At 43.6% G+C, this 24,038-nt stretch overlaps 1 protein-coding gene across 1 annotated transcript in view; it reads right to left on the bottom strand.

Moving 5' to 3' along the window:
* The window catches only part of POU6F2 (POU class 6 homeobox 2), a 491,334-nt gene that overhangs the window by 416,709 nt on the left and 50,587 nt on the right, over positions 1-24,038 (bottom strand). The gene's annotated exons all lie outside the window — the stretch shown is intronic.

Genomic DNA, 24,038 nt, shown 5'->3' on the forward strand with positions numbered 1-24,038 from the left:
AGAAGGTGGAGATTGATAGCCTAGAATCCTCAATGAAATCTGAAGGAGGTCACATCCATCTTACTTTTAAGCAATCACCAAGTAAGTTATTGTAAGCCAATCGCTTTACAGTCTGCTGTTGCTTTCCTAAGGCCAGGGAGCTGTTGCCCATTTTCTCCCAAGTAGTGAGTCTCATCTACTAAATTTGCACCAGTCTTCTTCTGTGTTTTAGATGGCATAACCTAACTGTTATTCGCCTTTGTCAAATCATTTCAATCCTATTCATTTTTTCTCAAAATGTATTTTGTGTCCGTTTGTAACTTTCTTTGACATCAATCAGTGTGGACGTCACAATAAATTGCCTCTGTGAGTACTTAAACAACACAAGACCATTTTTCCATGGGTCCCAAATTTCAACCTGAGTTGCAACAGCTGAGGACATTACAGTTAGAACAATCTGTCAGACCCGTCCAAATTGGAGGTGACGGACCGTGGCACCAACGTGGTGCTGCCCCACCGCTCCCATGGAGGCTTCTTGGCAATGTAGGGAGACTGGTAAAGGGCATATGCCTCCCCACTGCAGAGAAGCCTCTATGGGCCACAGTGGACATATAACACCCAAAAGGGTGGCTGAAGTCTGAACGGCGGCCACCCAGTGTAATGCTGGCAAAGACCAGGAGGGATCCAACTGAGGTCGGCTCCTTCCCTGGCCCACCCCCCACCATGTTGCAGTAAGTGTCCTGGGGAGGGTGAATCTGCAGAGCCCCTCCTTTGGATGGGGCTCTGTGTTACCCAAAAAGAAACAAAAAGGGAGCATCCTTCAACAAAGCAAAAAAAGAGATAGAAGAACTCACAAGAATAGTAAATTGTCGCCATCAACTGCTGTATTAATCTGTTGGGTTGCTAATTTTAATTATTGTTTTATGGAGAGATTTATATTTGTGAAAGTGGATTGAAAGTGCATTATTCTGCATGTGCGGAAAGGACCTTGGTGTGAAAAGCCAGGCACATTGTCATACAGACTAACTAATCTTAGGATCCGTTGCACCACAGAAAAAAAAATGCCTCAGTTTCTGCTGGCAAAGGCTTAGCAAAGCATGCCAGCATTAATTCTGTTAATTCTTCCTTTAATTAAGGGCTACAATATTGCACCCTTAGAAAATTTCAGGGGTGTAAAAAAAAAAGGCAGAGGTAGACTTTAAATGCTCTGTACCATTTTTTTGTACAGAGTATTCCATCATAAATAAAAGCTACCTTATAGTCTGCTGCTGGAACCACAGAACACTCCAGAGGGATGGAGGAAAGGCACATTTTGGATGAGAATTATCAATCAAAATCTTCCATGGAGTTAGAACTGTTGTTGGAACAGATCGATAAACACTACTTGTTGATCTACAGCAATAGAATCATGACATAATATATATCTTACATAAGAGAATGTGTTGTGTATCTATAGCTGGATAAACGCACATTCACATCCAGAAGATTACAAATGCAATTAAAACAGGGAGAGAATTTTACATACAATAATGTCCCATTCCGATTTATGAATGCTACAGCCTGCAATAAGAAAGGGAACATTACATATGAATGGAAAGTGAGATTTTTCCTTTATAGCATATCAAATGAATACGTCTGAGGGAAGCAAAATTCAGGTTAAAACAAAATGTCTCTTCAAAAAAAGGAAGACTGTGTTGAACATTTGAACTTACATAAAACTGTCTGCAAATGATTCCATCATGTAAATATATACTTCTTGAAATGAAGATCAGTGTTGTCTAGGGAAACCTCTTATTCACAAAGGCACATAGAAAGCTTTTATTCACTGCATATATCAGTATATTTTTCCTAAGATTATAAGCAAGGGGAAAATGAATAAACCAATATTATCATCTACATATGCCATTAATACAGTATAATGCATGTGGCAGGGTAATTAGAATTCCAAAGCCCAATAATGTGACTCACTCATTTCAAAAGACAACCATTGTTATTTTTTTTACATATTTCACCTTGCATCCCAATGTTCTAATACATTCCTTAAAGTGCAAAGCAAACCATTTGAAACCAATCTACTTTAAACCAATGCATAACCTAATTCACAAATGACTTGAATTTCTCCAACTTCCCCAGTTAAGCTCTTAGTCCTATGAATACTTCGTGCTGGACTAAACTGCTTGTAGCTGACAAGATTCATGTTTGATTTCAAATGATGTTTGATTTTACCTGCTCCCTGACATTAACATCTGACTTCAGCATTTTATAGTCCATAGTCCGCAATCTGACAATATTAGGTAATTGACATGCAATTGTATTCAGTGTTAGCTATTATTTGATGGGTTCCATGCAGGCATTTTTGGACAGATAACACGCTGTGCAGTTAGAATTTTTCAGCAGACATGAAATAGAATTTGAACATGGAATGTATGTTGGATGACATACAATATTTAGAATCTGTCCATATGTAACAGTCACCATGACAGCGTATTGTACAGTAGTCCATAGATAAAGTACAATGATAATTAATATTTGACTGTAGCTTCAATCTGAGCTGAAATTTCCAAAAATGGAAAGGGGGTGATTTTTGTTAATACCCACTTCTGGGGCAGACATCCCACAGAAGCAGCATGTTGGGGGACATTTGGGGATATAGTGTAAGGGGAAGGGAAAGTCACCCTCCATGAATGGAAACACCTCCTGTTGAAATCTTAGGTAGGATTCAAGCCAGTATTTAATTGCTGGTACACAATGGAATTTGACATGTATGGACTGCTTTATATTTCATTCATTCATTTCTTGAACCATTCTGTTATAATATAGCTCAGGGGTCTTCAAACTATGGCCCCCCAGATGTTCATGAACTACAATTCCCATCAGCCCTGCCACTTGGTCATGCTGGCAGGGGCTGATGGGAATTGTAGTCCACGGACATCTGGAGGGCCATAATTTGAAGACCCCTGATATAGCTCTATCACCTTTATATGAATGCTCCCCTGAACAATTCTATTTCACACAGTTTGCTAAATGCCAGGTCAGTTAAAGGGTTACCAACTTCCAGGTAGAACCTAGAGATCTCCCAGAATTAAAACTGATCTCCTGACTACCGAGAAAACAGCACTTTAAAAATAATAGATATGCACTGAGTCAATTCCTTCACCACTTCCTCTTGTATCCACTCACCAATTAAGACAGATTGGACATCCAAGTTGGGTTTGAAAAATTAACCTTAAAGCCACAGGTGTTCTGGAGCCACCTTTGAAAGAGTTTTTAAAACTGCTGATTAATCCATGGCCATCTCTAGAAGAGCCGGATTTTGAAAGCTGGAGAGCAGGAAGTAACCAGCTTTGGAAGGATTAATTTAAAAACTGCAGAGTATTTTGTGTCCAGATTGGGCAGAGTTAAATTTTAAGACCTGCAGTCCTCTGTAGCTGGCACTGAATGGGTGAATCAGACCCCTTGCCAAGTTGGTTATTCAAACCAACTTATGTATACATATTATATTAAAAAAACATTTTCAGGGATAGCCTGGGACAGAAACATAGTAATGGTAGCTGAATAAAATGAAACAGGCAAGCTCAGCATCTGAGTGAGTTCAGCTGAGGAAGCTAGGATGCTGGAGTCTAGGGGCAATTTGGTAGTTGGGGGGGCGGGGGTTACAGAAACAGTTAGACTAGCACCTTAATACAGTTACAGTTAATGAAGTTACAGTTAGTAGGGGAGTGGGAGCAACTGGACACCTAACACTACTGCAGAAGGTGGTCTTTGGGACACCACTAGGAGTCAGATTCATCTGGCTTAACCTGGAAAACAGCCTGGTTTTGTAATCCAATGCAGGCAAGGAGACAATGCAAGGCAGGATTCTTATCAGATTTTATTCTGCTATCTCTGGTCGTTTTCCCACTTACCATCTGCTGCGTGCTACCCTCCCCAAGTAGAGCGGGGTCCCTCGGCACTCCCTACTACAGGGGCGGTGACAACGCAGCCGTCCTGACACTACCGCTCTTGTGCCCCCTCAGCGCACGTCATTCCTGACGCTCCTCAAAACGGCACCTTTTGATGACCCCACGTGGGGTTGTGGGGAAGCCCGGGAGCACACCAGAAATGACGCGCGCTGAGAGTAGCGCGCAGCAAAGCGTGGTCGAGGTAAGTGGGGAAACGACCTCTGTTACAGCCCCTGCTTTACTTTCTTCTCCATCGTTCCCTCTTCTTGCTTTCTCTGTCTGCCCAGTGTACGATTGCCACACTGTATTGAGAAATACCTGGAGATTTTGGGGATACAGCCTGAGTAGAGGGGGCTTAGAGTGGGAAGGAACTTCAGTGAGGTGTAATGCCATAGCATCCCCCTTCCAAAGCAGACATTTGCTCCAGGGAAACTGACTTCTGTTGCCTGGAAAGCAGAAGTGATCCTAGGAGATTGACAACTCTGCCAGTAACAGCCAACAGTCTGCTTGGTAGGACACACTTCTAAACATCAACAATGAAATAACTTGCAGATCAACTATTACAGCACAATGCCCTGCCTGCTGACTCAGACTTGGACTCTATTCCCTCCATCCCAGACTGTGCTGTCATATCAACATGTTTCCTCTACTGACCCTTCAAGGCCTGAACCAACTCAACCCCATCGTATTATTGGCCATTGTAACTGGGCATGGCATCTTTACATTTTGCTAGCTTGTTCCTAGAGGAGAGTGGCCTGTAGCTCCATCTCCTCACAGCAGCATTTAAGGCCTCAGTTCACCCTCAACCTCTGTTTGAACAACAGCCATGACGTAGTACTGTCGCCTCCAGCACCAGTCCTTTGATACCTGGACCTCGGCCTTGAGCAGGACAGATGCGGAGGAGGGGGGCAGTAGGACAACAGATCCTTAAAAGGGAACCAATCCTCAAAGGGTGATCTTGGGCTGAGGATGTACAAGTGGTAGGCCCTTTCTGCACAAACCTTTTAAAATGTTTTGGGGCAGGAAATAAAATGTTTCCTCCATAGAGTTCTGCATTGTTTTTTTATCACCCAAATGTTTTATTTCCAGCCTCAAAATGTTTTAAATGAACCCCTTTTAAAATGATTCTCTGGCTGAAACGTTTGGAAAACGTCTTCAGTTGTGTTTAATCTCTTGACTACGTTTCCCACTCTTCTCTGTTTCCCTGAACTTCCTCCATCTGAGCTTGCTCAGTTCCCCCTTGCCTGTTTATTTGCATTTCTCTGTTTATTCTTTTATTGGGGCGGAGGCAATCTTTGAAGCATCGAGTATACAAGAAGTGTAGAATGCAGCATGAAGCTGTGAAGCACTGAAGCATCGATTCAACACAGAACTAAAAAAAAAAGTAATGGCAACCAGGAATCATTTCAAGGGGGTGAGTGCAGACATACATCATTGCAAAGGAGGGGATTGAAAACATTTTAGAAACATTTCAGGGAACTTGTCCAGGAATGGTCATTAGTGGAGAAAAGTTGTAATTTCTGTCAGCACTAATAATGATGGGAGATATAGCTATGCTGCTCTGGATACAAAACTGATTCACTAGGGCTGAGCTTAAGGTAGTATTTTGAGAAATACTATTTTTCCTCCATGCAAAAGGCTCGTCACATAGGTCATTAGGGGTCTTAATGAAAATATGAGTTTGGCGATGAACAGCGTAGATGTGGTAGGCACTGGAGACCATCTTGACCTAAGCATACCCAGTACAAAAGAAGGGGGGGCTCGAAAATGGAACCAGATTACTGGTAATTAATATCAAAAAGGAGAAGAGAATTGCTGAGATCAAGTGTGTAAGGTTTAAAAGGTTGTGCAGCAATGGTTAAGCCAACTCCCTGGAGAAAGCCAGCAGGAGCTGGAGAGAATCCAGTTCAAGGGAGATGTCCTTGAGGAATTGAGTAAGTGTTCTGGGTCACCTAAAATAGGGACAGGGTACAATGTGACTCGCGTAGCAGGAAATGACAGCCCTTTAAGGAAGCCAACGGGCCATAAAGGAAAGTGCGCATGCCGACGACAACACATTCATGACAAAAAGCCATGCTTGGGATAATGACAAATTGACTTGTCATACATTGCAGTGAGGCAGCAAAGTTCCAGCATGCATCCTGAAATCACCCGCCATCACCATATGTGTCATAGCAATAGCACTCAAAAGCTGTTTGCACAGTAAATAGCAGAAAGAAGGAACTGCTGCCTTTCAAAAGTGGTGGCATTTTAAATTTCCTTTCTCAAAAGTGTCCTTAGCTGGAAAAAGTAAAGAGGGCAACCAAGGGGGTACAGCACCTTTCCTTTGAGAAAAGGCACAAGCGTCTGAACTTTTCAGTTTAGAAAAGGGACACGTTGGGGGTGGGGGGAGGCCATAAAGATTGATTAAGGCACAGGTGTCAAACTCGCGACCCTCCAGATGGTATGGACTACAGTTCCCATCATCCCCTGCCAACATCATGCCGGCAGGGGATGGTGGGAACTGTAGTCCATAACATCTGGAGGGCTACGAGTTTGACACCTGTGATTAAGGTTATGCACAGGATAAAGAGAGTGGGAAGAGAGAACCTCTTCTCCCTTCCCCAAAATACTAGAACTCAGGGGCATCCAATGATGCATAGTAAATTCAGGATGGGCAAAAGGAAATATTTCTTTATTCAACAAGTGATTAAAATGAAGTGTGAAGTGATGCAAATGTGAAAGCGATGCAAATGTGAAAAAAATCTAAAAAGTGAAAATGTTCTGCCAGAGGATGGCCAGAGGCATAAATGGCTTCAAAAGGGGATTAGACAGATTCATGGAAGAGAGGTCCACGTGTGGCTACAAGCCATCTGTGGCTACAAGCCACAGTGACTAAAGGGAACCTCCACATTCAGAGGCAATCAGCCTCCAGATGCCAGTGCCAACAGGCAACATCAGGGGGAAACTTCAGTCTCTACGCCACGTGGTTGGCCCTCCAGAGTATCTAGTTGGCCATGATGTGGGACAGGATACTAAACTTGGTGGACCACTGCTCTGGTCCAACAGGGTGGTTCTTATGTTCTGGGCCACACAAATACTTCCTCCGTCTCACATTCATAGAATTCTGCCATGTCCTCAGTTTTCTCCTCTACTCTTACTGGAAAAGGGTCTTGTAAACACAAGTTAGTTCAAAGCACAGCACCAAAGTCCCAAAATCGATCCATGTTTGATGTCAAACTCTGAATCAAAGCAATCTCTAGTGCCTGTCATCCTTCTGGTACTGGTAGGAAGGACAATGGAGTCTAGATTCCTCGCTATGTCCACCACTCTACCGGGCATGAATAGGCCCTCTCACCCTCTGCAAAATGGTGGTTGGTGGCAGCAAAGGCCCATCTTCATACTGGGCCTAAGGTGGGCTTGGATACTATGCCTAGGTGGTCTGGTCATAGCAGTGGGATGTTGTGGGAAGTGTAGCTCAAACAATGCCCAATGACCTTGGCTGGGTAAACTGCGGTATGGGGGGCAGGGATAGTTGGATAGCTACTGGTGGACATTTTAACTTAATCTAGTGATGATGCCAAACCAGTTAGATGGCATTCAGTGAACTGACAGTACTACACATTTATTTCAGTCTGAGGTAGTGGTGAAAAAAATGCCTTAAAAGCTGAAGGACATATTTAAAATCAAGAACCACTTAGAAAATCTCACCGTCCAGATTGTATCACCTCACAAGAGGTATATAGTTGATGTAAAGTTGTAAAGAAGCAAGGAGAACAGAAAATGCTTGATGGAACTCCCAGAGTGTTGGATATGATCCAGACTGGACCCCAGGTCCCTGCGACACAGGATAACAGCCACACATTTGCTATCATGAGTCATCTGGCATGCTATGCATATAGACAAGACACAACTCTTTTCTAACTTTTATCTCTCCCGTTGATCAAGAAGAAGAAGAAGAGATGGATTTATATCCTCCCTTGCTCTCCTATAAGGAGATTCAAAGGGGCTTAAAAAGTCCTTTCTCTTCCCCCCTCACAGCAAACACCCTGTGAGGTGGGTGGGGCTGAGAGAGCTCCGAGAAGCTGTGACTAAACAGTTAACAGTCCAGGTGCTCGGGAGCAACAGCCGCAGAAGGCCATTGCTTTCACATCCTGCATGTGAGCTCCCAAAGGCACCTGGTGGGCCGCTGCGAGTAGCAGAGAGGGACTAGATGGACTCTGGTCTGATCCAGTTGGCTTGTTCTTATGTTCTTATGACTAGCCCAAGGTCACCCAGCTGCCATGTGTTGGAATGCACAAGCTAATCTGGTTTCCCAGATAAGCCTCCACAGCTCAAGTGGCAGAGCGGGGAATCAAACCCGGTTTTCCAGATTAGAGTGCACCTGCTCTTAACCACTACACCACGCTGGCTCTCCTGGAAGCGAAAGGCATTTTTGTAACTGAAAAGCAATGTGCATCAATTGACAGATGTTGCAATGGCCATCTCAAAGGGGCAAAAGTCGATTTCTTATGTTCCGCTAAAGGCTCACACTCAACAGTAGCTTGTGAGTAGCCTCATGCTCATGTCCTGAGAGGGTCTAGGGAGGTTGTACTTGTGATCCACTTTCAATACTGATCTTCCAAGGAGCCACTTGACTTTCCTAAAATAAATTTCTGCGGACAATTTAATAATATATAAATCTACACCACTCTTCTTTTGAGACATCAAATCTTGTTCAACCTCAAAAAAATAATTCTAAGTGCATTAAGTCCCCTTTAAAGAAAGCTTGGGTGTTGTTTAAAGCAAAAATAATACAATGTGAAGTGTCTCCACTCTGGGCACAGATGAAAACACAAACAAATCATTTCAGGTGAGCATACAGTCTGCTGGAATTGCAAATGACCCTGCTCAGAAAAATTATGTTGAAGCAATATTTTAACATTATTCTTTTGCATACCTGTAATGCAGAACACTCGGGGGCATTTTTTCTTCATTTTAGCTAACCAACTTCGACTACCTCCCGAGGAAGGATGACGCTTGCCTAAAAATATGCCATTAATTTATTATTAAATGCTTGGTGGAGTGAAATAGTCTCTTGGTGTTCCTACTAGCCCGAGTGTTATGGGCCAGCTCTGTGTCAAAGGCAAGCAGATTCCCTAAAATAGAAGGGGGTGACTTGAGAGCTCAGCTTTATTTTTTTTTTATACAAGTTTCCCAGTGTTTAAATTACTGTATTAAGATCAGATGATCAGGGCTTTGTGACTCTCATCTGAGAAGAATGACCCCCAAAACACAAAAGCATGTGTGTTTAGAAGCAAGAGGGATGGATTGTTTTTACACAATAACTGCCTTTATCATTATTTTAATACACACAGAAGGGGAAGAAGCAGTAAACAGAGGGTAGCTGTATTGGTCTGCAGCAAAACAGCCAGCACAGTAATACCATTAAAAGCAACAGAAATTTGGGGGTATGAGCAGGGGTGAAGCTTTACAAAACAACACTGAGGGTTAAACCTGGGTGCTGTGCCCTGCAGCTGCACCCCACTGAAATCCATGTGGAGTTTGGGACCAGGGCCAGCTGAGCTTGCTCTGCCCCCTGATCTCCAGCCCCAGCCCCAATGCCCACCCAATGGGGTGGGGCAGACCCATTTGATGCTGGCCTCAGCTCACCTGGGTCCAGCTTCCAGCCTGCAGTTTAAAGCTCGGTTCATGCCTCCCTGAGGATCAGACTGAGCAGCGGGGGCTGATTGGCTCTAGCTTTCTACTGCTGTCTCTGCCCCCAAGTTCCACCTGACTGTAGCTCAACTGGGCCCTTGACCTGAACTCCATGGGAAGTTTGGGGACAGTGCCAGTTGTGAGGGGAGTGTGGCCCTGCAATGCATCCACAAGGAAGTGGTGCCTGGGACTGCAGTTTCCTATACTCCCCTGCTACACCAGTGGGTATGAGCTTTACAGAGTCAACGCTTTGACTGTGAAAAGCTCACCCATCCCCCCCAAAATCTCATTGGTCTCCAGATCCGTAACGAGGGGGAACTGCGCCCAGAGCACATATGTGCCCTGCACCCCTGCCACACCCCCACACGCCCGCACCACGGCCTGGAACGCCCCCACGCCAGCACACAGCAAGACACCCCCATGCCTCCTGGGCGCTATGCCACTGTTGGTCTCTACTGGACTCCAATCTAGCTAAACACAGGTATTACTTGCACAAATCAGAGAGTAAAATTATGTTAAGGGTGCAATAATTTTGACTGACAAAACAATCAAGGCCCCATTTCCCAATGGACATCATCTTTTCCTGGGTCTGATCAAGTCAATTAGGGCAACAATTTTTTTTCTGGTACAGCAGAGTTTCAACCATCGACCTTCTGCTGCTAGTACAGTTTGTGATCTTTACTGAAGGATACGTGGCTGTTAACCTGGAAGTAAGCTCTGCTGCTAAGAGCCAGCATGGTGCATCAGGCTGTCATCTGGAGAACTGGGTTTGATTCCCCACTTGTCCACATGAAGCCTGCTGGGTGACCATGGGCCAGTGATGGCTCTCTCAGAACTCTCTCAGCCCAAGGAAAGGCAGGCAATGGCAAACCATCTCCTGACGTCTCTTGCCTTGAAAACCATACGGGGTCACCATACGTCAGCTGTGGCTTGACAGCACACACATGTACAAGCTCTGCTAAATTTGATGGGATTTTCTTGTTGCTGTTAACAGAGGGTACGATCCAGCCAAATATAAACTCTTCCAATCCCAGAGACTTCCCCACTGAAATTTAACAGAATTTAAAAAGTGACCACCTCTGGCCCATAGCCTTCTCTCCTGTGCACCTTTACATATAAGCAAAATGTTTTAAATAAAATCTTAAAAGAACCAACGTTCTTAATACATATTTGTGTGCATCTGTCATGAGCCAGCCCCTGGGTACTTACCAGGACACAGAGGACTCGGAGGCAAAACCTGAGGACACAGTGCAGCCAGAGGTGGCTGCTTCTGAGAAAGGCAGAGCCAACTCCCAGCCCTTCCCTGCCTGATGACATGCAGGTGGAGGAGCCTGTAGATCCTCCTAGGGAACCCAGTGATGAGCCAGCTGGGCATAGGAGACAGAAGCAGAGGCTGCTACTGCAGAAGCAAAGAAGGAGTGCTTGTTTGGCAGCAAGATATGGAAATTAGAAGTCCCTGTATCTGATGAGGATTAACTCCTTGCATAATCCCAGCCCCTTGGACAAGGCTCTCTCTATATGGCTTGCTGTGAGCTTGCTTCTGCCTGGGTGCAACAAGCGTGTTACCTGTTGCTGCTGTGTGCCTGGTTCTTTGTTGATTGCCAACCTGCCTTGACCTATTGGACTGTGACCTGACTACGCCTTGCCTGCCGCCTGCCTTGACTCATTGGACTGGGACCTGACCACGCATGTGCTTGCTGCCTGCTTTGCCCTGTGGGGTCAGACCTGGCCACGCCCCTGCCTGCTGGCAGCAAATACACATGTTTTAAATAATATATATATATTATATATAAAAATTATATATATAGCCTTGACCCTGGCAAGTATTTAGATGGGAGATATCCAAGAAATACCAGGAGTATGACGTGGAGGCAGGCGTTGGCAAACCGCCATCAAGCACAAAGCCACCATAGGCGTTACTTTATGACAAAAAGTGGGGATGCGGGAGACAGGGCATCTTTCTCCTGGCTGCTGGGCAAACTCTGCTGATCTGTAGTTTAAAACGTTGGTTTCAAAAGGGATCTCATTAGTAAAATACAGTCATAGAATCATAGAGTCGGAAGAGACCCCAAGGGCCATCACATCCAACCCCCTACATACAGGAACACATAATCAAAGCAGTCCCAAAGTAAAGTTGTCTCAGAAGATGAGACTAAAAAATCAGATTATAATCTCAGGGCTATGTTGTTGTTTTATCATAAAGTCACAGCAGATTTTGTGGCAATCCCTTAGGATTCTGACAGAACGGTGACTAGCCCAAGGTCACCCAGCAGGAATGTAGGAGTTGGGAAGCAAATTTAATTTACCAAACAATTCACTGCTCACATGGAGGAGTGGGGAATCAAACCGGGTTCTCCATATTAGACTTCACCGCTCTTAACCACTACACCATGCTAGCTTCCACAATCTGATTATACAGGACTAGCCTGGGCTATCTGGTTAGATTGTTCTGATACAAATACAAACGGCAGTTCCCATTTAAGGCGCAACACTGATTTGTGATTCTGTTTATGTCAGCTGAAATCACCAAGACCAAGTCCGTTTTAATTCTGTTCATTCTATTTAGTCTCAGACACAACTTTCTAAATTGTTCCAATCCATACTTTCCCCTCCCATTTACACTAGTAGTCACAAAAACTGCCCTATCGCATTTCTTAATTTCACATGCATTCGCTAAGTTTAAAGAACAGCCTCATTCACAATTATGTGCTATTATAGCATTGCTGTAACCTGTCATCTCATCAGTTCCAAAAGCTTTCTTCACCCTGAAGAGGCAATGAATTACAATGCAGAAGAAACCCTAAAAGCACTTTCAGGTTGTTTTGAAAACTTTAAAGGAGGGTGGTTATTACTAGAAGCTTCTCCAGAGCTCACTGAAGAGAATTATAGCAACCACCTAACACACTACGGTAATTTTCAGGACCTTGTAGAGACGCAAACATTATCAAGGCAACTTAGCTAGTATTAAAGCAGAGGTGCAGAACATTAAGAAGGTTTTTTTTGAAGAAAAAGCATGGTGGATGGTTAAAAGTTTTTAGACAATAATGTTTTCAAATGTCAGCTTTGACATCTAGGAAGCTGAAGCATGCCTGGACGAAATCCACAGTAACAGGCATGCAAAGTAGCACACTGTTTATGCTGCGCAGCTCTTCAGACTTTGCCCGGCCGTTTTCTCGGTTGACTCGCACTGCTGTGTCCCCACTGTGACCACTCTTGGTTATTAAGAGGAAAACAATGCATTTGCCCAGTCTTTTGCACTCAGTCCACCTGAGCGGTGCAAAATAGCATCTGAAGTCGAGACTCACACCCAGCAGGTTAAAAAAAAAGTAGGAGAAAAATAGGGGGAAAAAAATCTCATTGATTGCTGGGAATACTCCAGTCTCATATTTTTTTCAAGTCCATCGATTCCCCTAGTGACCTTCTGCAGCATCAAAGCCCAGAGTGAACCCGATCTGACCTCAACTTTATGTGCATTATTATATTGAGAGACGGGGTCTACTTACAGTGCACGCCATTGTCTCTGAAGATATGTCACAAAGTATTCTAGAACTGCTCCTGCGGAGAACACTTCATACACTCGGCATTTCTTTTCTCTCTGTCTCTTTCCCTTCAGTGCTCCTCAAATTCTTCTCTTTGCTGTGTACAGAATGTCTTTTCTCCCCTCCCGACCGTGGACAGCTCAAATGAGCAACTTTAGACTTTGACTAATATTCACATAACTCTTGGTAAACAACATCCTTCACACAGATCTATAACTAATAATAATGCCCTTTATTAAGCTCTCCTGCGAAACAATATGTCTAATAAAAGCTGCTCTCCGTGCCATTTTAATTATAATAAATCACCTTCATTATGATGCATACTTCAATATAACATGCCTAATGTTTAGCTACCTAGGATACAACTGTAATGAGAACAGAGAAGAGACGCATCCACAAAGGAAGTTATTTATACACGCACATGCACACGCACAGAGTCAGTTGCGTGCACGGAGAAATTCTGCAGAACTCTCCTGCTTCACAACATGAATTTCAACAACTTTTATCTTACCTTACTCTTCATAACATCGTTGCTAAGAGGGCAAAGGCAAGGGGGAGGCCCTGAAAAATGCTGTATACACAAATAACAGCACCCCAAACACCGTTTGCCAGCACAGAAAAATAAGCCCTTGCAGTATGATCATTTCTCTATAAATGTGTAAAAAGTATTTTATGGCCCCGTGCAACAAATCAGCAAAGAGACGATAGGCGGTTGTGCTCGGGTGCCTAGGGATTTCATGTCAAAGTCAACTTCCTTGGCAATCCCAGGGGACCTGCGCTGTGCACATTCTCATGAAAGGTGTGAAAATCTGATTTTCTAAAATGGATCAGTAATTCTCTATGAAGGGGGGAAAGGATCGATAAATCTTTGCTAAGTAGATTGTAAAGGAAAAATTATTCTTTCAGTGACAGTACATTAGGATCCTCCAAACAATCTCAATAAACTAAAGACATAGCATTTCTCCACCAGCTACTTTTGACTTCTGATATATTTTTGTAATCTCGGGATCATTCTGCAATGCACATACATTTATATTTCCTAAGCAATGTTCCACATTGAGGTTGATTTATGAGGATGTGGCATTACAATACCAGGCTGCAAGCAGGAAAAAGAAAATTATTAGCTGCTTCTAACCTGATAGATGTGATACAAGGAAATATCATTACACCCATGCACACATATATGTTTGCTACTATATCACTGCTTTTCTACAGTCATTCTGCATATATCCCGCATAAAAAGTGCAACCATGTTTTGGTGGTTCGTGGCTTTGGGAATGTTCTCTGATACTTCACTCGAGACAAAAATAATACGCGTGCAAACCTCAAAAAAATGTTATATCCTTCCAAAGTAATTGACTCTGCTTTGGATGGCCCTGTAAGAGTGCTAAATATCTGAGCCAAGTGATATTGACACATCATCGTTAACGTTCCCGATTGACACTGAACCTCATGGGAAATCCATGGTGAGTACTATCTTGTCATCCTCTTCTGCATAAGACAGATCCATTTAGTCCCACCCCTTTTGCATTTTGCTGTGCCCATTTTTAAAGGAACAGAACCAAAATAATATAGACCAGGGGTCTGCAACCTGCCAGTTGGCCATGCTGGCAGGGGCTGATGGGAATTGTAGTCCATGAACATCTGGAGAGCCGCAGGTTGCAGACCCCTGATATAGACCATTATCATTTCTAAACCAGAGAGGAAAATATCTCATTCCTTGCCAGAAAGAAAATGGTGCCCACTGCATCTGCAGCTCTACATTATGGAGTTTAGAGGAACATAAACATCTGTAACGAAATCAGAGAAACTGCAGAAAATCAGCAGTGGAAGCAGTGAGTCCAGTCAAAGGATATGTTTCAAAATGGAGGCCTCCACTCCATTTTTTCAGGTTTTTATTATGCTGCCTTATGTGGGAAAATGCATGTTGTAAACTATTATTAAATGTATCAAGTACTTGCTCTGATTTTGATGGCCCAGATTAGCCCGATCTCATCAAATCTCAAAAGCAAAGTAGGGTTAGCCCTGGTTAGTACATGGATGGAAGACAACCAAGGAATTTCAGGATTGCTACACAGAAGTAGCCAGTAGGCAAACCACCTCTGTTCATCTCTTGCCTTGAAGATTCTAAGTCGTCACAATTTCAGCTGCAAGGTGACAGGATTTCCCACCACCAATAAGAAATAATATTCCTGTTACCCAACAATGATATAGCCATCAAGAAATGGACGAGCACCTAGTGGCAACTCAGTCTTACCTATCATCAACTGATTAAAGCTGGTGTTTTTTTTCTGTGCGTCTCCGTGACGTCATAATTTGTGGTCCTCTAAAAATCTAACTATATCCTTTCAATGATCACAATGGCTGAACTTCAAATGTCCATCATTGACCATGTTTATTAGACAGAAGAATATGATTTTCAGACAACACAAACAGGGAAATAGTAGCACACATTTTGGAGATTTCTGGTAAAATATGGCCAGTGCGGGTGATGTTCCTGGCAAGAACTTTAGCCTTAAAGGATTACACTGGCTGGACCTATACAGAGCTCCTCTAACCCAAGTCACTGAAATCAATGAATTTAGACCACAGTGCAAGATTGCGCTTGAAAATCTAATTTTTCAATTTTCAAATCTAACAATTTTCCCTGCAAGGGCAACCTTTGCAACTGAAAGCTTTTTTTCCAGTAAGAAACCAGATTCACGTAGGTTTTTGGCAAAATGGTTTAGAAGAGCTGACTAGTTCAGTCTGACAGGAAGGGTCATCGATATACCTTCATAGCATCATGGCTAGATACAGAAGCATCTATAAGTGAAAAATGCAGTAGCCTACAAACTGATATGAGTGACTAAGGTCGATTCCGCACTTGCATTATCGCCCTAAGTACGAGCTGCGTTAGACCTAAGTGCTCCGCACAACCACTGGGATCGACGTGGTTTTGTACCAGCTTCGCCCCGTGTAACGGTCAAATTTCCGACTCCAGTTGGGAACTACTACTTTTTCAGGGAACCACGCTCGAACTCAGCTCGATTCCAGTAAAGTGCGGAATCTCAGGTGCCAGGAGTCCCCCATTCAGCCAATCACAGCTGAGTGTTTCAGGCATGCGTACAGCTGGCCAATCAAAAAACGCCACCTTCGTCCCTCCATTCCTGTGATAGTTTTTTTAATAACATGTGTGGAGATAGACGGAGCATGGCTGTAGAACAGTAGCCAATTGGAACGGAGCGGCGAAGAGGCACAGGATGATCCCGCCCTCCGAGCTGGGATCAAGCTGGTTGCAGTGGGGAACAACAATGGCTTCGACCTAGGTTAGTACGCTTCTCAGGGAACTGGGTCGAACCTATTTTACTCGTGTGCGGAATCGTCCTAAATGAACACAAGAACATATCCTGTATGAATCAGACACTTGGTCCAGTATTATCTACTCAGACTGGCAACAGCTCTCCAGAGTCTTGGGTAGAGGTCTTTCATACCACCCATAACCTGATCCTTTCCTCAGGAGATGCTGGAGATTGAACCGGGGACCTTTTCCATGCTGAGTAGATGCTCTAACCACTGAGTCACAGTCCCTCTCCAAAGCTGCATATGTTTATTCTTACAGTGCACCTAACTTTCTACAAATGTCATGCTGCATATTTTAATCTATATAGCTGTAAATGGCTTTCATCCCACATACCTTAGAAACTACTTCCTTTCCATCATGACCTCCATGATTAATTGACAGCGCCCTCCAAAGGATGAATGTAGTAACTCAACCAACGGCATGTACTCAGGATTAGGCAGTGAAGAATTCCTGCAAGAAAGATTGTGAGTTTGAGATGATTCCAGATTAGGGAGCACCTGTCTCCAAATCGGCTTGTGCATCATCTTAGACTTCTCCACAAGTCTTCTCCACAACAAGACTTCTCCACAAGTGTTTCCCAGTGTTAGTAGGAGCTCTTGCAAGACTTGTGATGGCAGAACTAGCAGTATCATCATGTAGCTTGCTGTGTGGCATCAGCCCCTGCCAGCATGGCCAATTGGCCAATTCTTTGGAACTCTCTCAGCCCCACCTACCTCACAAGGCATTTGTTGTGGGGAGAGGAAGGGAAAGGAGCTTGTAAGCCACCTTGAGTCTCCTTACAGGAGAGAAAGGGGGGATATAAATCCAAACTCTTCTTCTTCTTCAAGTATGATTCAGCTTTATCAGCTGAGAGAGCTTCAGCTAAATGCTGGAGTCCGGCATCTAGAGGTAGAATTAGTAACAATAATTTCTATTGGGCTGTGAAGTCAACTGGCTTTTCAGGTCTCAGTCTCATCCATCTATTGGCACATTGTTTTATTGTTTGAGTACTGCACCACACAGCAAGCTGGCAGGGGCTGATGGGAATTGTACTCCATGAACATCTGGAGAGCCACAGGTTGCAGACCCCTGGGCTAGGGCCATCCATATTCAAGACCAGCTGAGTTTTGTCACAAGTCCCAACATTGCAAATGGCTGCAGTTTGTTCAAATATGTTTTTATAATCTGTTATATAGTATACATGCGACTACATAATAAATAACCTATAACACAGATTCTACAATATTAAAAAGTTTTGATACCTTTTTTTGACTAACAGCTCAATCCAGATCATGCCAGCAGGCAGGGATGGCACCGCTCTGGTGCTGTACCACCCTCTTCAAAGGGCTTCCCCATGGCGTGGGGAGTCCAAAAAGGTAAAAACCCAAAAGCAGCCTCAAGAATCTCCCATAGGGGATAGTGGAGATATGCCACAAAAATCATGGTGTATCTTTAAAGCTGGCCCCCTAGGCAGGCAGTGGGAGCTGACTAAATTCGGCTCTAACCCCTGGCCTGCCCCAGAATGTGCCCCCAAGCCATGCTACCACTGCATTCTGCACCAGTGGGCCTAGGCCAGGACAGAGACTTCTGGATTGTGTGCCCAGAGCTGTGCAACACCCACCCAGGTAAACTGCCCCTCCACCAGCTCATTTGCCTCTTAAGCCAGTGGGGTGGGCACCCATGCTGGCGCAGGGCTGTGGTGGGTCCAAAGGGAGATTCCCCATCCCCGGATTGGGCTGCCCATCTTTAGATTTATTTCTATTCCAGAAAGTAATGAAGAAGAAGAAGAAGAAGAAGAAGAAGAAGAAGAAGAAGAAGAAGAAGAAGAAGAAGAAGAAGAAGAAGAAGAAGAAGAAGAAGAAGAAGAAGAAGAAGAAGAAGAAGAAGAGGAGGAGGAGGAGGAGGAGGAGGAGTTTGGATTTATATCCTCCCTTTCTCTCCTGCAGGAGACTCAAAGGGGCTTACAATCTCCTTGCCCTTCCCCCCTCACAACAAACACCCTGTGACGTGGGTGGGGCTGAGAGAGCTCCGAGAAGCTGTGACTAGCCCAAGGTCACCCAGCTGGCATGTGTGGGAGTGTACAGGCTAATCTGAATTCCCCAGATAAGCCTCCACAGCTCAGGCGGCAGAGCTGGGAATCAAACCCGGTTCCTCCAGATTAGATACACAAGCTCTTAACCTCCTACGCCACTGCTCGGCAAGGTATGAGGCACTGACTAAATGTTTACAAAGCTATCTTGGGCATATCCATATCTATCCCAAACGTCTTATATAGAGATATTTTCCCCGTTAACATAGTATGCTATACTTTCATTATCTATCTCTCAATATCTGGTGCTATCTCCTGTCTGCATGTGACAGCTACATTCTGAAATTTTTTCAACATGCCATGAAGTTGGTGTTTAGAAGCATTTTTTTTCCAACTATAGGGACAGAAAACATTGACCCCATCCTATATAAAGAAAATTAGACCATTATATTAAAATCCTACAAACTGGAAGGAGTATGGCTGCTTTTTTATTTTGTTTTACCTTCTGTGCAGAATAAAATGCAATGCCGGGCTGTGCGCAGATGAACATAAAATCAGATATTGGAGAACCTGGAGCTAGCAGTGAGGCTGGCAGTGGTTTTAAAAATAAAAGATGATGCTTGTGGAGAGAACCCCCATGGGAAGGGAAGCATCACGAGGAGGATGCATCATGATGAGGATGCAGAAGTGGGACCCATCTTTTAAATATTAAGAGGAGCACCATACTACGTTTCCACCCGCCATGCTGGCATTAATGTCAATGGGAATTTTGTACCAAAAGCAAGAATGGAATATGGCCTCCGACATCCTTTAATATTATTTTTGAAGGGAGAAGGGTTCAAGAAGTTTATTTAATGCACCAGCCTGGCAGACTCCAGCATTAGCTGCTAACATACTGCTGTCAATGTTTGATCAAGCCTAAAAAAAACTTCAAGCTTAAGCAAACCTTGACACAGCACAGAAGCACAATTTTTTTAACTTTAGAAACTTTTTCTACAGTAAAAAAAACCCCTATAACACACAAGCCATTAAAACACACAACTGGACATATGCAGCATAACATTATTGGTAAAACAGAACCAGACTGTTAAAAAGGTAAGATAAAATCCCAACTCAAAGCCTAGGTAAAAATAAGGGTTTTGGCCTAGCCCCCCCGCCCCCCCCCCCAATAAATGAAGTGCCAGGCAAGTCAAAAGGGGGAGTGTTTCAAAGATGAAATGTCACCACAGAAAATGTTCTGTCTCTAGTTGCTACAAACATTTTGAACACAACGTTGCATTCTGACCATGTGGATTAAAACAGGGCTCAACAAATCCCAGGTGCCTGGTTGCCACGGTGCCTAGAAATTACATTCTGTATTTGCCAACCTGGAACTGCTTAGAAACTGCATATTTGACAAAATGTGACCATCAGAAGAAGAAGAAGAAGAGTTTGGATTTATATCCCCCCTTTCTCTCCTGCAGGAGACTCAAAGGGGCTTACAATCTCCTTGCCCTTCCCCCCCTCACAACAAACACCCTGTGAGGTAGGTGGGGCTGAGAGAGCTCCGAGAAGCTGTGACTAGCCCAAGGTCACCCAGCTGGCGTGTGTGCGAGTGCACAGGCTAATCTGAATTCCCCAGATAAGCCTCCACAGCTCAGGCGGCAGAGCTGGGAATCAAACCTGGTTCCTCCAGATTAGATACATGAGCTCTTAACCTCCTATGTGTAAGTTAAATCATGAACATCAGTCTCAGTGCCTGAGTGCCCACAAAATCTATGAAAAGCCCCCTCCCCCCAGTTAAGAGCTCAAGAACAAAAAAGTGAGTCAGTGATCATGTAACTGTTTCTGTGATGATGATGCAGAGTTCTGGGGTGTTGATGATCTGATAAATTATCTGCAGGGTTTCACTCAAATTTGAAACCTCGGTCTTTCAAAGTCCCCAGTCAGGGCTGAGCTTCTCCTGCCTTGAGCTCCTGTTGCGGTGGCAAGAGAATTTAAAAAAAAAAAACAACCCACCAACATCACTAATATTGCTATGTCACTTTCAGGTGAATTGCCAGAAACCATAGAGTTTCCAGAGATGTTTAGAGCCTCCCATAACTTCTTCATACAATTGGATGAAGTGTTGTTACTGATATCGTGCCCCATGGCCCCGCCCCTTGCCAGGCTCATGTAACCCCCATGCTCAGAATAGGTTGACCCAGAAAGGGGTGGAGACTCAAAGCAGCAGAAGGCTGCAGAGCTCATGTAGTTTGGAGGAGACAAGGCTACCAGACTCGGACCTTGATTTGTATAAACCCTTAACACCTTGTTAAGGTAACTGCAATGTTGTTGGGAACTACTGGGAAGGTAGTTGTTTATTTTTGCTATGTTGTAAATGTTGGAGTTTATTGTTTCAGGGTTTTTTATGTTTGTAATGGGTGAGAGTTCTCCTGGAAACCTTCATCATGTTGAATCCTGTTCACCAAGCTCTTGGAGTCTTCAGGAGCCAACCCACTTGCAAAGAAGAATTGGACTTGGCAGTATCAGTAGACTGTAAATATGAGGACTTGAAAATGCAACCTGAACAGGACCTTGAAGTGTGATGTTAAATGTTGATGTTATATGTTATATGTTAAGAAAGTAAACCATTTTGTTTTTAAAATTTGTTGTTGCAAACTCATTCTAAGTTCTGCTCCACAGAACCCACAGATAGAGGTTACACTCACACTAGCAACCATATCAAGTCCCAACTCAGTGGAAGTGAACCTCTGTTATAGATGCCTTGTGCATGAACACAGGTGGGAAGTTCTCTGGGTTTTCACTCCACAGGGAGGTAAGATTTCTCCAGTGGCCATTTCATGTAGCAAAGTTTCAACATGGAGGTAATTGCTCATGAACCAGCAGAGAGTGCTTATCATACACTGTTTTTTCTCTCGGTTAGCCTTTGTCCGGAGAAGGGGGGGAAATGCAGGAAGCTAATAACCTGACAACCAGAGCACATAAATTAAATACATAAATTCTTTAGAAATAGGGCTCTTGGTAGCACATTTAAAGTATAACCAGTACTTCTACAGCAGGCCCAGGGAGTTCATATTTAAAATGAATGAAATACTCCCCAGAAGATGACACTTTAGAATTATTTCTCCCACTGCCTCACTCTTATTGGCCCTGCTATTTTCAACATTTTGATGCAGTAAGGTTACAAGCTTAAGCTGCTAAAATGAGATTTGTAAACTTCACAATGCTCAGGAAAATATGCATATAAAATCCATTACCAATGTATACACTGGGGACTGGATTAATTTTCCATCTGCTAGCTGAGAAGGAAAATTCCACATTCTCTCCAGATTCACATACTAGATGCTGATGAGGGGCTTTTTCTCCTCTCTATCTTCTGTCACAATAAGTGATACATTTTTTTCCCCAACGTTTCCCTGTTTTCCAGCTTCTTTCCAAAACTCAATATATTTCAAGATGAAATTTTGCTATTTCCTGTCCAAACACCACAAGAATGTTTTTTTGGATGGTAGAACAGAGAAGTAAAGTTAACAACAAATCTCTCAAAGGCTGATTCCCCACTGGCAGAGTCGACCTAGGTTCGACTTAGGTTCGTCCCAGCAACTCCCCACTGCCGCTGAGTTCGACCTGGGTTCGTTTCAATTCTGCCCCCCTCAGAACTGGAATTTTTGATTCCAGTTCTGAGGTACAGCTTTTTCTTTGAACCTAAGTCAAACTCAGTTGGAAGCTAGACAGTGGGGAATCGTCCGTGGCGACTCTCCCGTTCAGCCAATCAAGAGCTGTGTTTTGGGCATGCGCAGAATGGGAGAGTCGCAGTGGGGAAAAGCGTGCCTTTAAAAAAATTTTAATTGCTATTTTCGAAGCTACGATGATGCAACCACGACTCTCCCATTCAGCCAATTCTACATAGCTGCGACGTATTGACATTTTTTTAAAGGGTGCACACTCATGTTTCCCACCATAAAGCAAGAGCCAATCAGGAACAAGGAGCAAAAGAGGTACCGAAGATGATCCCTCCCTCTGAGCTTGGTTCAAGTTGGATGAACTGAGTTGAACTCAGTTGCTGTGGGGAGTTACGAGAGTCGACCCTAGGTCAGTAGCAGTTAAAGGAACAGTGTCGAACAAACATTGACTTGGATCTTGTAAGAATCAAAGCATATGAGGGAGACTTGCTATCTGTAGGAATTGCTTCTGCCTACACTATCTCTTGTATGCCTTCCATGAGTAGACATATAGATGTGATGTAGATGGTCAACACTGTGTGAACAACTTTATCACAAAAAACTATCATCATCTGCTGTTCAGTTCCCAGGAAATCAGATGCAATCATGATGGGTCTGGTTGTGGGATAGGGGTCCATATTACTAAATTCAAAAGTATTGGTAGTTCCCATAGGGGTTGAGGACAGGGCTACTAGACTGGAGAACCATGGCCAACTGGGAGTCACAAATGTGACTTCCATGTTTTGCTTTTTGATTTTGCATAGCATTTTGAGAATGACTGGAATAGGAGGGAAGGGATAAAGGAGACCTGGCAGCTATGGCAGGCACTATCAAACATTCACAGGTTTCACTTAAGGTCACACGTATCTGGAGAAGAATCTTGCTACTTTGGCATTATTTCTTGATGCAAGAGGATCTACTTGAGGGCAACCAAGGTGATTCACTATTGAAATAGGTCTGAGTTGAGTGTCCAGGCTCCCGGATCTAGCTGGTTTCTTCTTAGCCCTCTCTGCTTGGACATTTGGTGAGTTTCGACTGTGTTCTACTCTTACTTAGGTTATATGGATTTCTGCCTACATCATCATGCATGCTGCTTCAATGATATATGCTGCTTCCTGCTGTAATGATCTCAATTTGGTTATTTCTATGTGCTTTAACTCTGTTCTTATACAGACATTCATGATTTTTATTTTTCTTCTTTTAGGCAAATTGCTCTTAGCTCCAGGTTATGCTGTGTTCATGCTGTACTCTGATTCCATTTTGGTTGACATGCCCTGTACACGTCCCAGAGAGAAATGGACTCCACAGTCCATTGAGAGGCAGTATGGTGTAGTGGTTAAGAACAGGTGGACTCTAATCTGGAGAACTGGGGTTGATTCCCCACTCCAGCACATGTGTGGTGGATTCTTATTGGATTTGTTTCCCTGCTCCAACACTTGAAGACTATTGGAACAAAGAACTTCATAAATGTTCTTGAAACCAACGCCAGACCAAAGGGCATGGCTTTGTATTGGAAATGAAACTTTTCAAAGGTGACTCTGAGGACACGATGATATGCTAGAAAAATTGATACATGGAGATATGCCTCTGTCAAATCTACTGATGTCATAAATTCTTCCTTCTCAACGTTTCCATCTTGAAGTGTCAGTACCTCACACATTTGTTCAAGAATTTTAGATTGAAGACTGCTCTCTAGTCTTCATTTTTCTTTGAAACTGTGAAAAAAAATGAGTAAATTCCTGAGGACCTTTGTGGTGATGATACTGGCTCTGTATCTCTGTCCAGAAAGTGGTATATTGCATTGAGGGCACGCTGTCATTTCATTGCTTCACATTCTTGATGACCAGC

Source organism: Sphaerodactylus townsendi, linkage group LG11 (assembly GCF_021028975.2).
Source record: "Sphaerodactylus townsendi isolate TG3544 linkage group LG11, MPM_Stown_v2.3, whole genome shotgun sequence".
NCBI classification, from domain to species: domain Eukaryota; kingdom Metazoa; phylum Chordata; class Lepidosauria; order Squamata; family Sphaerodactylidae; genus Sphaerodactylus; species Sphaerodactylus townsendi.